The following is a 12491-nucleotide window of genomic DNA, read 5'->3' on the forward strand; positions in this document are numbered from 1 at the left end:
GGTATAAAGTCTAAGAAACCATTGCCTAATACAAGATCCTGAAGATGCTTCCCTATGTTTTCTAGGAACTTTACAGTCCTAGTTCTTCTATTTAGGTCTTTGGTCTATTTTTGAGTTTTGTATATGGTGTGAGATAGGGGTCCTTCTTCATTATTCTGCCTATGCCTACCCAGTTTTCCCAGCACCATTTGTTGAAGAGACTATTCTTTCCCAGTTGAGAGGGCCTGGCAGCCTTGTCAAAAATCAGTTGGCCACAGATGTGACAGTTTATTTCTGAACTCTCAATTTGATTCCATTGGTCTAGAAACCTGTCCTTGTACCAGTACCATGCTGTTCTGACTGCTGTAGCTTTGTATAAATTTTAAAATTAGGAAAGTGTGAGTCCTTCGACTTCATTCTTCTTTATCAAGAAGGTTTTGGTTATTTGGCGCCCCTTGCCCTTCCAAATAAATTTGATGATTGGCTTTTCTATTTCTGCAAAGTAGGCTGTTGGAATTTTGATTGGAATTGTATTGAATCTGTAAATCATTTTGGGTAGAAATGACATCTTAGCCATATATAGTCTTCTAATTCATGAGCATGGAATATCCTTTATTTAGATCATCTTTGATTTCCTTTAGGAAAGTTTTGTCATTTTCCATGTATAAGTCTTTTATCCTTGGTTAAATTTATTATTAGATATTTGATTCTTTTAGTTGCTACTGTAAATGGAATTTTCTTGATTTCCTCCTCAGACTTCTCATTATTAGTGTACAGAAACACTACTTATTTTTGCATGTTGATCTGGGACCCTGCCACTTTGCTGAACTCATTTATTAGCTCTAGTAGCTTTGTTGTAGATTTCAGAACTTTCTACATACAGGATCATGTCATCTGCAAATAGTGAAATTCTTACTTCTTCCCTTCCAATTTGGATGCCTTTTATTTCTTTTTCTTGCCTAACTGCTCTGGCTAGAAGTTCCAGTACAATGTTGAATAACAGTGGTGACAGTGGGCATCCTTGTCTTGTTCCAGATCTTAGAGGGAAAGCTTTCAATCTTTCACCATTGAGTATGATGTTAGCAGTGGGTTTTTCATATATGCTCTTTATCCTGTTGAGGAAGTTTCCTTCTATTCATATTTTTCTAAGGGTTTTTATCAAGAAAGGATGCTGGAATTTGTCCAGTGCCTGTTCTGCATCAATTGAGATGATCATGTGTTTTCTTCACTTCTTTTGCTAATATAGTGTATTACATTAATTGATACTCTTACGGTGAACCACCCTTGCATGCCTGGGATAAATCCCACTTGATCATGGTGTATAATACATTTATTGTGCTGTTGGATTCAATTTGCTAGTATTTAGTTGGGGATTTTTGCATCTATATTCATAAGAGAACTGGTCTTTAATATTCTCTTCTTGTAGTATTTTTATCTGGCTTTAGTATTAGGGTGATGTTGGCTTCACAAAGTGATTTAGGGAAATGTTCCCTCCTTTTCAGTTTTTTGGAAGAGTTTGAGCAGGATCGGTATTAATTCTTGGAATATTTGGTAGAATTCCTGTGAAGCCATCTGGTCCTGGGCTTTTCTTTTTTGGGAGGTTTTTGATGACTGATTCAATCTCTACTAGTAATAGGTCTTTTGAGATCTTCTATTTCTTCTAGAGTCAGTTTAGTAGGTTGTTCATGTTTCTAGGAATTTGCCTATTTCATCTAGGTTGTCTAATTTGTTGGCATATAGTTGTCCATAGTATCTCTTGTGATCCTTTTTATTTCTATGGGGTCAGTAGTAATGTTCCCTCCCCCATTTCTGATTTTATTTATTTTGCATCTTCTCTCTTTTTTCTCTGTCAGTCTGCTAAAAGTTTGTCAATTTTATTGATCTTTGCAAAGACCAACATTTGGTTTTGTTAATGCTATTTTTTTTTATATTGAAATACATTCAAACTTACAGGAACAATTGCAAAAACAATACAAACCCCATACACAGAACTCCAGCATACCCCAACCCCCCTCCACCGATACCCTGATCCACCAACTTTAACATCCTGTCCCACCATTTCTTTCTTTCCCTACCTATCATCCATCATCTATTGCTCTGTCTTCTGAACATATGAGAGCAAGCTGCACACATCCTTGAACAAACAATATAATTCATATATACATTTCCCATGAAGAAGAACATTCTTTTATGCATTTCCATTAAGCGCAGCTAAGAAGTTCAAGAAATTCAACATTGATACAAAGCTTACATTCTGTATTTCCTTTTTTTTTTTTTTATGTCCCAACTGTGTCCCTTTGAGCCTCCTGTCCTCCATCCTCAGATCCCATCCAGGATCATCCTTGGCATTTAATTGTCATTATCTATTTAGACTGTCTTGTTTTTTTGTTTTTTGATTTTTCACTTGTGGAAACATATATACAGCCTAAACTTCCCATTCCACCCCCTCCCTAGTATTACATTAGTGGGATTAATCACATTTAGAATGTTGCAATGCTATCACCTTCCCACCATCCATTACTAGAAATTTCCCTTCACCCCAAACAGAAACCCTATACTCATTTCTTAACTCCCCATTGCCCCTTCCCCCACTTCTTGCAACCCACACTCCACTTTTCATCTCTATGGTCATACTCTCTGATACTCTCTTTGTGTTTACCATGGGGCTTAAATTTAACCTCTTAAGTCTATAACAATCTTGTTTTTCTTTGATACCAACTTAACTTCAATAGGACACATAAACAATGTTCCTTTACTCCATTCCCCCACTTTTATGTAGTTCTTTTCAAAAATTACTTATTTTACATTGAGTCCAAAACCACTGATTTATCATTACAGTTTATGTATTTTAGATCCTGTAGGAAGTAAATAGCAGAGTTACAAATCAAAAATACAGTAGTATTGGTATTTATATTTACCATGTGATCTTTGCTGGAAATCTTTATTTCTTCATGTGGTTTCAGTCAATTGTTTAATGTCCCTTCCTTTCAGCCTGCTCAATTCCCTTTAGCATTTTTTATAGGACTGATCTACTGATGATGAAGTCCCTCAGCTTTTGATTATCTGGGAATGTTTTCATCTCCCCCTCATTTTTACCCGCCAGGTGTTTGTGAATTTTCTGTCTCTGATGGTTATTGACTTCTATTTGTATTCCATTGTGGTCAGAGAAGGTGCTTTGAATAAATTCAATTTTTTTTCAATTTATTGAGTCTTGTTTTGTGTCCCAGCATATGGTCTATTGTGAAGAAAGATCCGTGATCACTAGAGAAGAATGTGTGTCCTGGTGATTTGGGATGTAAGGTTCTATATATGTCTGTTAAATTTCTCTATATCTCTCTCTCCTTTCTTTGTTTCTCTGTCGGTAGGGACTCCTTTAGTATCTGAAGTAGGACAGATCTTTTATTAGCAAAATCTCTTTTGTTTATTAACAAAATTTAAGCTCTCCCTCAAATTTAAAGGAGAGTTTTGCTGGATAGTCTTCTTGGTTGGAAATTTTTCTCTCTCAGAATTTTAAATGTCATGCCACTGCCTTCTCGCCTCCATACTGGCTGCTGAGTAGTCACTACTTAGTCTTATGTTGTTTCCTTTGTATGTGGTGAATTGCTTTTCTCTCCCTGCTTTCAGAACTTGCTCCTTCTCTTCAGTATTTGAGAGTCTGATCAGAATATGTCTTGGAGTGGGTTTACTTGGATTTATTCTATTTGGAGTTTGCTGGGCATTTATGCTTTGTGTATTTATATTGTGTAGAACGATTGGGAAGTTTTCCCCAACAATTTCTTTGAATACTCCTTCTAGACCTTTACCCTTCTCTTCCCCTTCTGTGACACCAATGAGTCTTAAATTTGGATGTTTTATTTTATCTATCATATCCCTGAGATCCATTCTGATTTTTTAAATTTTTTTCCCCATTCTTTCTTTTGTTCTTTCATTTTCCATTCTGTGGTCCTTGAGGACGCTGAGTCATTGTTCAACTTCCTCTAATCTTGTATTATGAGTATCCAGTGTGTTTTTAATTTGGCCAACAGTTTCTTTTATTTCCATAAGATCTTCTATTTTTTTTTTATTTACTCTTGCAATTTCTTCTTTATGCTCTTCTAGGGTCTTCTTTATGTCCTTTATATCCTGTGGCATGCTCTCATTGTTTGTCTTTAGTTCTTTGATTAATTGCACCAAGTACTGTGTCTCTTCTGATCTTTTGATTTGGGTGTTTGGGTTTGGGTTCTCCATATCGTCTGGTTTTATCATATGCTTTAAGATTTTCTGTTGTTTTTAGTCTCTTGGCATTTGCTTTACTTGATAGGGTTCTTTCAGGGTCTAAAAAATACCAACCTCTAATTTGTCAGATCTACAACTTGGTGGCGTACACTTTCTCTAACTAACCAGCAGATGGCATCCATGAGTCACCTATTCCCCTCAAGTCAGTTCTCCCCAACTTTGTCTTTGTGGTGTGTGGGGATCTCATCCTTGTGGGGTTCAATTGGTGCACTAAGTTTGGGTGTGTTGTTGGTGCTGTCCAGCCTGAATGTGGGGCGTGTGTCTGAACAGTCTGGGAGGCAGGGCAGCTTTAATAATCAAACCTCCTAGGTGTTCCTGGAGATTTAAGGCTGTTGCAAGAGTCCAAGCCTTCACCTCAGTCCTGCCACAGATCATCCCTGCCACTGACCCACAAGTCCCTGTCACTGGCATAGGGTCCCTGGGATTTCCAAGTGGGTCCCCCGTCTCAGCCATGCTCTTCCAGGACCTCTACCGCGGGATGGCTGCACCACGTCCCAAGTGCACGCTGGCCCTCCAGGGAAGCCCTGGGCCACTGGGCCATGCAGGGGCGTTCCCAGCCTGCTGTAAAGATGGTTGAATGGGGTATGTTAATTTCCCCCTCTTCATACAGCTCCGCCTTCCCAGCTCCAGGACAATTAGCTGTGGGTGCACTAAAGGCCACTGTCCACAGCCAATATTGTGGCATGTGCGCAGTGCTGCGAGAAACACTCCCCATCACACTGGGTTTCTTGGTGCGGCTCTGGGCTATGGATCTGACCCTGGGAAGGAACGTTTCCAGCCTGCCAGGGAGATGGTTGCAAGGGGCATGGTTTCTTTCTCCTTTTGGCTTCCCTCTCCCCCCTGGCCCTGAGACAATCAGCAGTGGGTTTGGGAAGAGCTATCCTCCACGCCAGACACTGAGGCGTTGGGATAGCCCACTACTACCGTGCTTCACTGTGCGGTTCTCACCGTTGTATCCACAGTCGGTCCCAGGTTTGTTTTTTTTTAAAAAAGAACTAGTCCATCTCCAAATGCCAACTCATGGCTTCCCCACACCGCAGCGCAGCCGCCGGACTTTCAGCTGGCTCACTCACTAGTTTCAGAAGGCAGACTCCCAGTTTCACCAAATACACGGTCCCTGTGGATTTAGCAGACCTTGTCCGGCTGGTGCATCGCTGGAACTGGTGTTCTGGGTCACTTTATGGCTTTTATCTAGTATTTTTCATGGAGGTGTTTTTTGCCCTGTCTTACCTAGCCGCCATCTTGGGTTCTCCCCCGCCATGTTCTTTTTTTTTTTTTTTAAATGTTTAGATGTTTTAGTATTTTAATGTTCTTCACATATTAACATAAAATACTGGTAACGGATAAACAAGAGGGGAAAAGACTCTTCAGCAAAATCTTCTGAAAGTCAAATTATCGCTCTGGTCAAACACAATAAATAGAACAGCCAAGTAAACCAAGGAAAAGGGACTTTAACAGAGAATTTTAGTTTGAAGTCATAATTAGAAAACAAACAACAAACCTACCAACTTCTCTTCTAGCTATTGAAAAGAGAGTTAAGAGTGAAGCAGGGAACTTCTCAATCTCATTTCTGTGAAGCAGCTTGTAAATGACAGGCACAACTGTTGTGAATGTAAGGTGACAATGCTCAAGGTCAAGGATTCTAAGAAATTCTAGAAGTCTACATATATCATTAAGAACCATATTATTAAAAATATAAATGCAAAGAGATATAAACTACATGGTATTAAAAACAGACCTTGCTATAGAAACATATAGTATATGTCACTTTTACCTGCTTATGATAACAGTATAAAGAAAGATCTACAAAACACTTTTGCCTGGAACTCCTAAACAGTCACCATATGGTCAATGTTTACCTTAATCAATGGCTATGAGCCCAGAAGACCCCACTGCTGCTACTTGGGAAGGATCTGGGCTCAGCACCTAACAGGTCCCACCCCACCCCCCATGCTGTGCGCTTGTTTCTGCAGAACTAACATAAATTTGCATAATATTAAGTCCACAGGCTATTTGCATATAGAGATCTAGCTAGAAGTAGCAGCAAAGACAAAATAAGCTGGAACTCATTAGAAAAGCAATAGGAAGATTTTTAAAATGCTTCCAGTTTAAATAAGAGCTAAAAAGGGCATTAGGTCCACCAGCTTTGCAGAATGGTTGATGTTTTGCTGTTGTTCTTTGAATATAAAAAAAAAAGAAATCTACAATAAGCGCATTCATCTAAGAAAAATACCGTATTGGTTAAGTTTGTGTAGCCCTTCCCAAGTTACTTCGCTCCACATACAAAGGTTAGGATGTGTTCACAGTTGATGCATCTCCAAAAAGTTTTTCATGAAGGCCACCAGTTTCTGGACATCATCGATTGTGACGGCATTATACAGAGAGACCCGGATGCCTCCTACAGACCTATGCCCTTTCGAGGAAATCATATTGAGTTCAAGAGCTTTATCAAGAAATCTTTTTTCTAAAGCCTCGTCTCCTTTAGCATTGCCAATGCGGAATGGAACATTCATCTTGCTTCTACTCTGGGGCTCCACTGGACATACATAGAATCCTTGAGAATGGTCAATAATATCATAAATCGTCTTCGATTTGATGAAGCTGAGCTTCTCCATGGCCACCGCACCACCATTGTTCTTAATCCACTCCAGGACCAAGCCCATGACGTAGATGCTGAAGGTTGGAGGCATGTTGTACAAGGACTTGCTGCTGACTTGCACTTTGTACTCCAGGATGGAGGGGCACTCTCAGAAAGCAAAGCCCAGCAGGTCATTGTGGACGATTACCACCATGACCCCCGCAGCGCCCACGTTCTTCTGAGCACCAGCAAAAAGGACACCAAACTTGGAAACATCCACTGGCTTGGACAGGAAGTTTGAAGACGTGTCACAAACTAACACTGCTCCTTTGACATCAGGTACAAAATCAAACTCCACTCCATGCACAGTCTCATTTGCACAGTAATACACGTAGGAAGCTTCTGGGTTAAGGTTCCAGGTGCTTGGATCTGGAATTTTCGTATAACTCCCAAGTTTAGGGTAGACAGTATTCACAGTCCCAAACTTCTTGGCTTCTTCTGCAGCCTTAGCCGACCAAGCTCCTGTCACCACGTAGTCCGCACACCTTGCTGCTTTCAGGCCTATCAGGTTTAAGGGGACAACACTAAACTGGCCACACCCACCTCCTTGCACAAAAATCACCTTGTAGTTGTCTGGAATGGCTAACAATTCATGCACAAGATTCTCTGTGGTGTTAATAATCTTAGCAAAATCTGACCTGTGGCTCATTTCAAGAACACTAATCCCAACTTCTTTGTAGTCTAATAATTCCTTTTGTATCTCTAACAATACCGAGTGTGGCAACTTGGCTGGTCCGGGCCCGAAGTTAACCACCTGCCTTGGGGCGTCCATGATGCGGCGGTGGGGGCTGCGAGTTAGCCACAGAGGACCGAGAGCTTGGACCTAGCGCGTCAACCCCGGCATGTCCTTTTAATCCTTTTTTTAAATTCTCTACTTTATTTATGCTGTAATCTTTTGTGTGTGTTTACTTATTCATAGTTCACTTCTTTTTTTTTATTAGATAAGTTGTAGGTTTACAGGAAAATCATGCATAAAATACAGAGTTCCCATGTACCAACGATTAACACCGTTAACACCAAGTGTGGTACATTTGCTTCAATTAATGAAGACCATTTTTTTTTTGTAATTGCACTATCAACTATAGTCCATAATTTTACCCTAGGGTTCACGATCTGTGCTGCATAGTCCCATGGATTCTTTTAAAACTTTTATTCTACTTACATATACAGAAACTATTGTTTCCACTTCCAACCACATTTAAATATACACTTTAGTGCTGCTTACCACGTTCACAATGCCATGCCACCATAACCATCATCCTCCACCAAAATCTTCCATCATCCCAAACAGAAACTGTTCAACCTAAGTATCAACACCAAATTTCCCACCTGCACCCGTGCCCCTGGCAATCCTCATTCCAGTTTCTGACCATGAATTTGCTTATTCTAATTATTTTATATCAATGAGATCACACAACAGCTGTCCTCTTCTTTCTGGCCCATCCCACTCAACAAGATGCCTCCAAGGCCCCCCCATATTGTTACAGGTATTAACTTCACTCCTCCCTATGGCTGAACAATGTTCCATTGCGTGTATGCACCTCCTCTGTCCATCCATTCATCCCTCAATGGACACCTGTGTGTATGCACCTCCCCTGTCCATCCATTCATCCCTCAATGGATACCTGGGCTGCCCCCATCTCTTGGCAACTGTGAATAATGCCACTTAAAAAAAATCAACAAATATCTGTTTGAGTCCCTGCTTTCAATTCTTTTATGTATATATGTAGAGTTGGCATTGCTGGGTCATATGGTAATTCTATATTTAACTTTCTGAGGAGCTGCCAAACTGCTTTCCACAGTGGCTTCACAATTTTACATTCCCACCAACAATGAATGAGTGTTCCTATTTCTCCACATCCTCTCCAACACTTATGATATTCCGTTTTTTTAATGTAGTAGCCATTCTAATGGTGTGAAATTGTACCTCACTGTGGTTTTGATTTACATTTCCCTAATGGCTAATGACACTGAGTATCTTTTCATGTGCTGTTCGGCCATTTGTATATCTTCTTTGGAGAAATGTCTATTCAAGTCTCCTGCCCATTTTTTTAAAAAATTCAGTTTTATTGAGACATATTCACATACCATACAATCATCCATGGTGTACAATCAAGTGTTCACAGTACCATCATATAGTTATGCATTCATCATCCCAATTTTTGAACATTTTCCTTACACCAAAAATAATCAAAATAAGAATAAAAAATAAAAGGAGAAAAGAACACCCAAATCACTCCATCCCCCCATCCCACTCTATCTTTAATTTAGTTTTTGTCCCCATTTTTCTACTTATCCCATTCACTGGATAAAGGGAATATAAGCAACAAGATTTTCACAATCACACCGTCACACCACGTAAGCTACGTAGTTATGCAATCGTCTTCAAGAATCAAGGCTACTGGGTTGCAATTCGACAGTTTCAGGTACTTCCTTCTAGCTATTCCAATACACTAAAACCTAAAAAGGTTTATCTATATAGTGTATAAGAATGCCCTCCAGGGTGACCTCTTGACTACATTTGAAATCTCTCAGCCACTGAAACTTTATTTTGTTTCATTTCACTTCCCCTTTTTGGTCAAGAAGATTTTCTCAGTCCCACAAATGCCAGATCCAGGCTCATCCCCAGGTCATATCCTGCATTGCCAGGGAGACTTACACCCCTGGGAGTCAGGTCCCATGTAGGGGGGAAGGCAATGAGTTCACATGCCAAGCTGACTTAGCTAGAGGGAGAGTCCTGCCCATTTTTAAATTGTATTGTTTGTCTTTGTTAAATTGAAGAACTTCCTTATATATTCTGGTATTAAGCCCTTATCAGATATGTGGTTTCCAAATACTTTTCTCCTATTGTGTAGGTTGTTGTTTTACTTTCATGGTAAAGTCCTTTGATGCACAAAAGATTTTAATTTTGATGAGGTCCCATTTATCTATTTTTTTCCTTTATTGTTTATACTTTGGGTATAAAGTCTAAGAAACCACTGCCTAACACAAGGTCCTGAAGATACTTCCTACTGTTTTCTTCTAGGGGTTTTATAGTTCTGGTTCTTATGTTTAGATCTGTGATCCATTTTGGGTTGAGGTAGGGGTCTACCTTGATTCTTCTGCACATGGACATCCAGTTTTCCCTGCACCATTTGTTGAAGAGACAATTCGTTCCCAAAAGAGTAGACTTGGCACCCTTGTCAAAAATCATTTGGCCATAAACATAAGTGTTGATTTCTGAACTGTCAATTCAGTTACATTGGTCTATATGTCTGTCCCTGTGCTGGTACCATGCTGTATTGATTACTGTTGCTTTGTGATAAGTTTTAAGATTGGGAAGCATGAGTCCTCCAATTTCATTCTTTTTCAGGATGGTTTTGACAATTTGGGGCCCTTACCCTTCTATATAAATTTGATGATTGGCTTTTCCATTTCTGCAAAGAAGGCTGTTGGAATTTTGATTGGGATTGGATTGAATCTGTGAATCGCTTTGGAGAGAATCGACAATTCTGCAATATTTAGTCTTCCTATCCATGAACACAAAATGTCTTTCCATTTATTTAGGTCTTCTTTGAGGTCTTTTAGCAATGTTTTGTAGTTTTCGGTGTACAAGACCTTTACATCCTTGGTTAGATTTATTCCTAGATATTTGATTCTTTTAGTTGCTATTGTAAATGGAATTTTTTCTTGATGTCTTCTTCTGAATGTTCATTGCTTGTATATAGAAACACTACTGATGTTTGGGTGTCGGTCTTATGCTCTGCCACTTTCCTGAAATAATTTATTAGCTTTAGAAGCTTTGTTGTGGATTTTTCAGGATTTCTCTGTATATAGGATCATATCATCTGCAAGTAAGGAGCGCTTTAATTTTTTCTCTCCAATTTAAATGGCTTTTATTTCTTTCCTAATTGTTCTAGCAAGAACTTCCAGTATAATGCTGAATAACAGTGTCAACAGTGGTCATCCATGTCTTGTTTCTGATCTTAGAAGGAAAGCTTTCAGATTTTCACCATTGAGTAGGATGCTAGGATGCTAGTTGTGGATTTTTCATATATGCCCTTTATCACATTGAGGAAATTTCCTTCTAGTCTTAGTTTTTTGAGGTTTTCTGTTTGTTTTTTAAGCAGTTTGATGCTTGGTCCAATTTATTCTGGATCTTTAGAGTAGTCCTTGTTTAACTGTTCAGATTTTCTCAGGTCTTCTGCACCTTATTTTTTGTCCTAGATACACAATACAACTTTTAAGATTGCCCTTTTGTGTGCTATTGTTTCACCTCCATGAGAAAGCTTCCTCTCCTCTATTCCTTCTCTCTGGGAATCTTGATCTGTTTTGTTAATTTTTGTGCAGAATTTTCTCCCCAGCTCCTATGATTTATTAAAATTGTCTCCCGCACTCAGTGCTCTCTTTTCATTATACCTTTAAGTTCTGGGACAAATCTGTTCTGGTTTGCTAATGCTGCCATTAAGCAAAATACCAGAAACGGATTGGCTTTTATAAAGGGGGTTTATTTGGTTACAAAGTTACAGGCTGAAGGCCATAAAGTGTCCAAGGTAATGCATCAACAATCGAGTACCTTCACTGAAGGATGGCCATTGACATCCAGAAAAACTGTTAGCACGAAAGGCACGTGGCTGGCATCCACTTGCTCCCAGGGTGCGTTTCAAAATGGCATTCTCCAAAATATTGCTCTTGGGGCATTTTGTCCTCTCTTAGCTGCAGCTCCTCTTCAAAATGTCACTCTCAGTTGCTCTCCAAAATGTCACTCACAGCTGCTCTGTGAACTTTATACAGCTCTAGTGATCCAATTAGCACCCACCCTGAATGGGTAGGATAACACCTTCATGGAAATTATCCAATCAAACCTTTCACTCAGTTGACTGAATCACATCTCCATAGAAACACTCAATCAAAGGATTCCAATCGAATCAACACTAATACGTCTTCCCCCACAAGACTGCATCAAAGATAATGGCATTTTGGGGGACACAATACATCCAAACTAGCACACCATCCTATATAACAGCAGTTCAGTACCCTCCCACACGCCGTTTTTTTTTTTTCTGTGAGGATTTTCTGTCTTTGATTTCTTTCCTTTTAGGGTATTCCACCCAGAGGAGCCAGATGGAGTCAACCCAGAAAGGTCCGTTTTATGTTTAGGTGGTCCAACAGAGACTGGGATCGAGTGTGCGCACCTGCCAACATTTCTGTCGTGGTCTCTTTTTACTCCTGGGGCACTTTCAAATGCAGCGCACCTCAGCCACCTGTGTTCCACCCTGAATCTGTGTGGACTTGGGTCCCTATACCTGGATATGTGTGGGGTTTTAAGTCACCACTGTGAGTGGCCCTATGGTCTGCATCTGTAGCAGGAGGGACCTGGGCCGTGGTGCCTCTGTGTGACTCTTAAGCTGTGCTGGACAGGGTAAGGGGGAGGGGTTTGGACTGGCAGGTCCAGGATGTAAATCCCCTACCTGTTTTTTGGTGTTTTTTTCTTTTTCACTGATTCAGCATTTGTGAAGTCCTGTTCCAGTCTCTACCATTCTCCAAAGCTCCAAGCAAGTAGGTTTTGTCTTTTTATTAGTTGATTCTGAGGTGAGACTCTGCCAGGATATGTCTTACA

The 12491-nt window shown here is 39.9% G+C and overlaps 1 pseudogene; it reads right to left on the reverse strand.

Annotated features, from left to right (window-relative positions):
- Positions 1–6473: 6473 nt before the first annotated feature.
- LOC119515187 lies at positions 6474–7667 on the reverse strand (annotated as a pseudogene).
- Positions 7668–12491: the final 4824 nt, after the last annotated feature.

The sequence above is a fragment of the Choloepus didactylus genome, chromosome 19, assembly GCF_015220235.1.
Source record: "Choloepus didactylus isolate mChoDid1 chromosome 19, mChoDid1.pri, whole genome shotgun sequence".
NCBI classification, from domain to species: domain Eukaryota; kingdom Metazoa; phylum Chordata; class Mammalia; order Pilosa; family Megalonychidae; genus Choloepus; species Choloepus didactylus.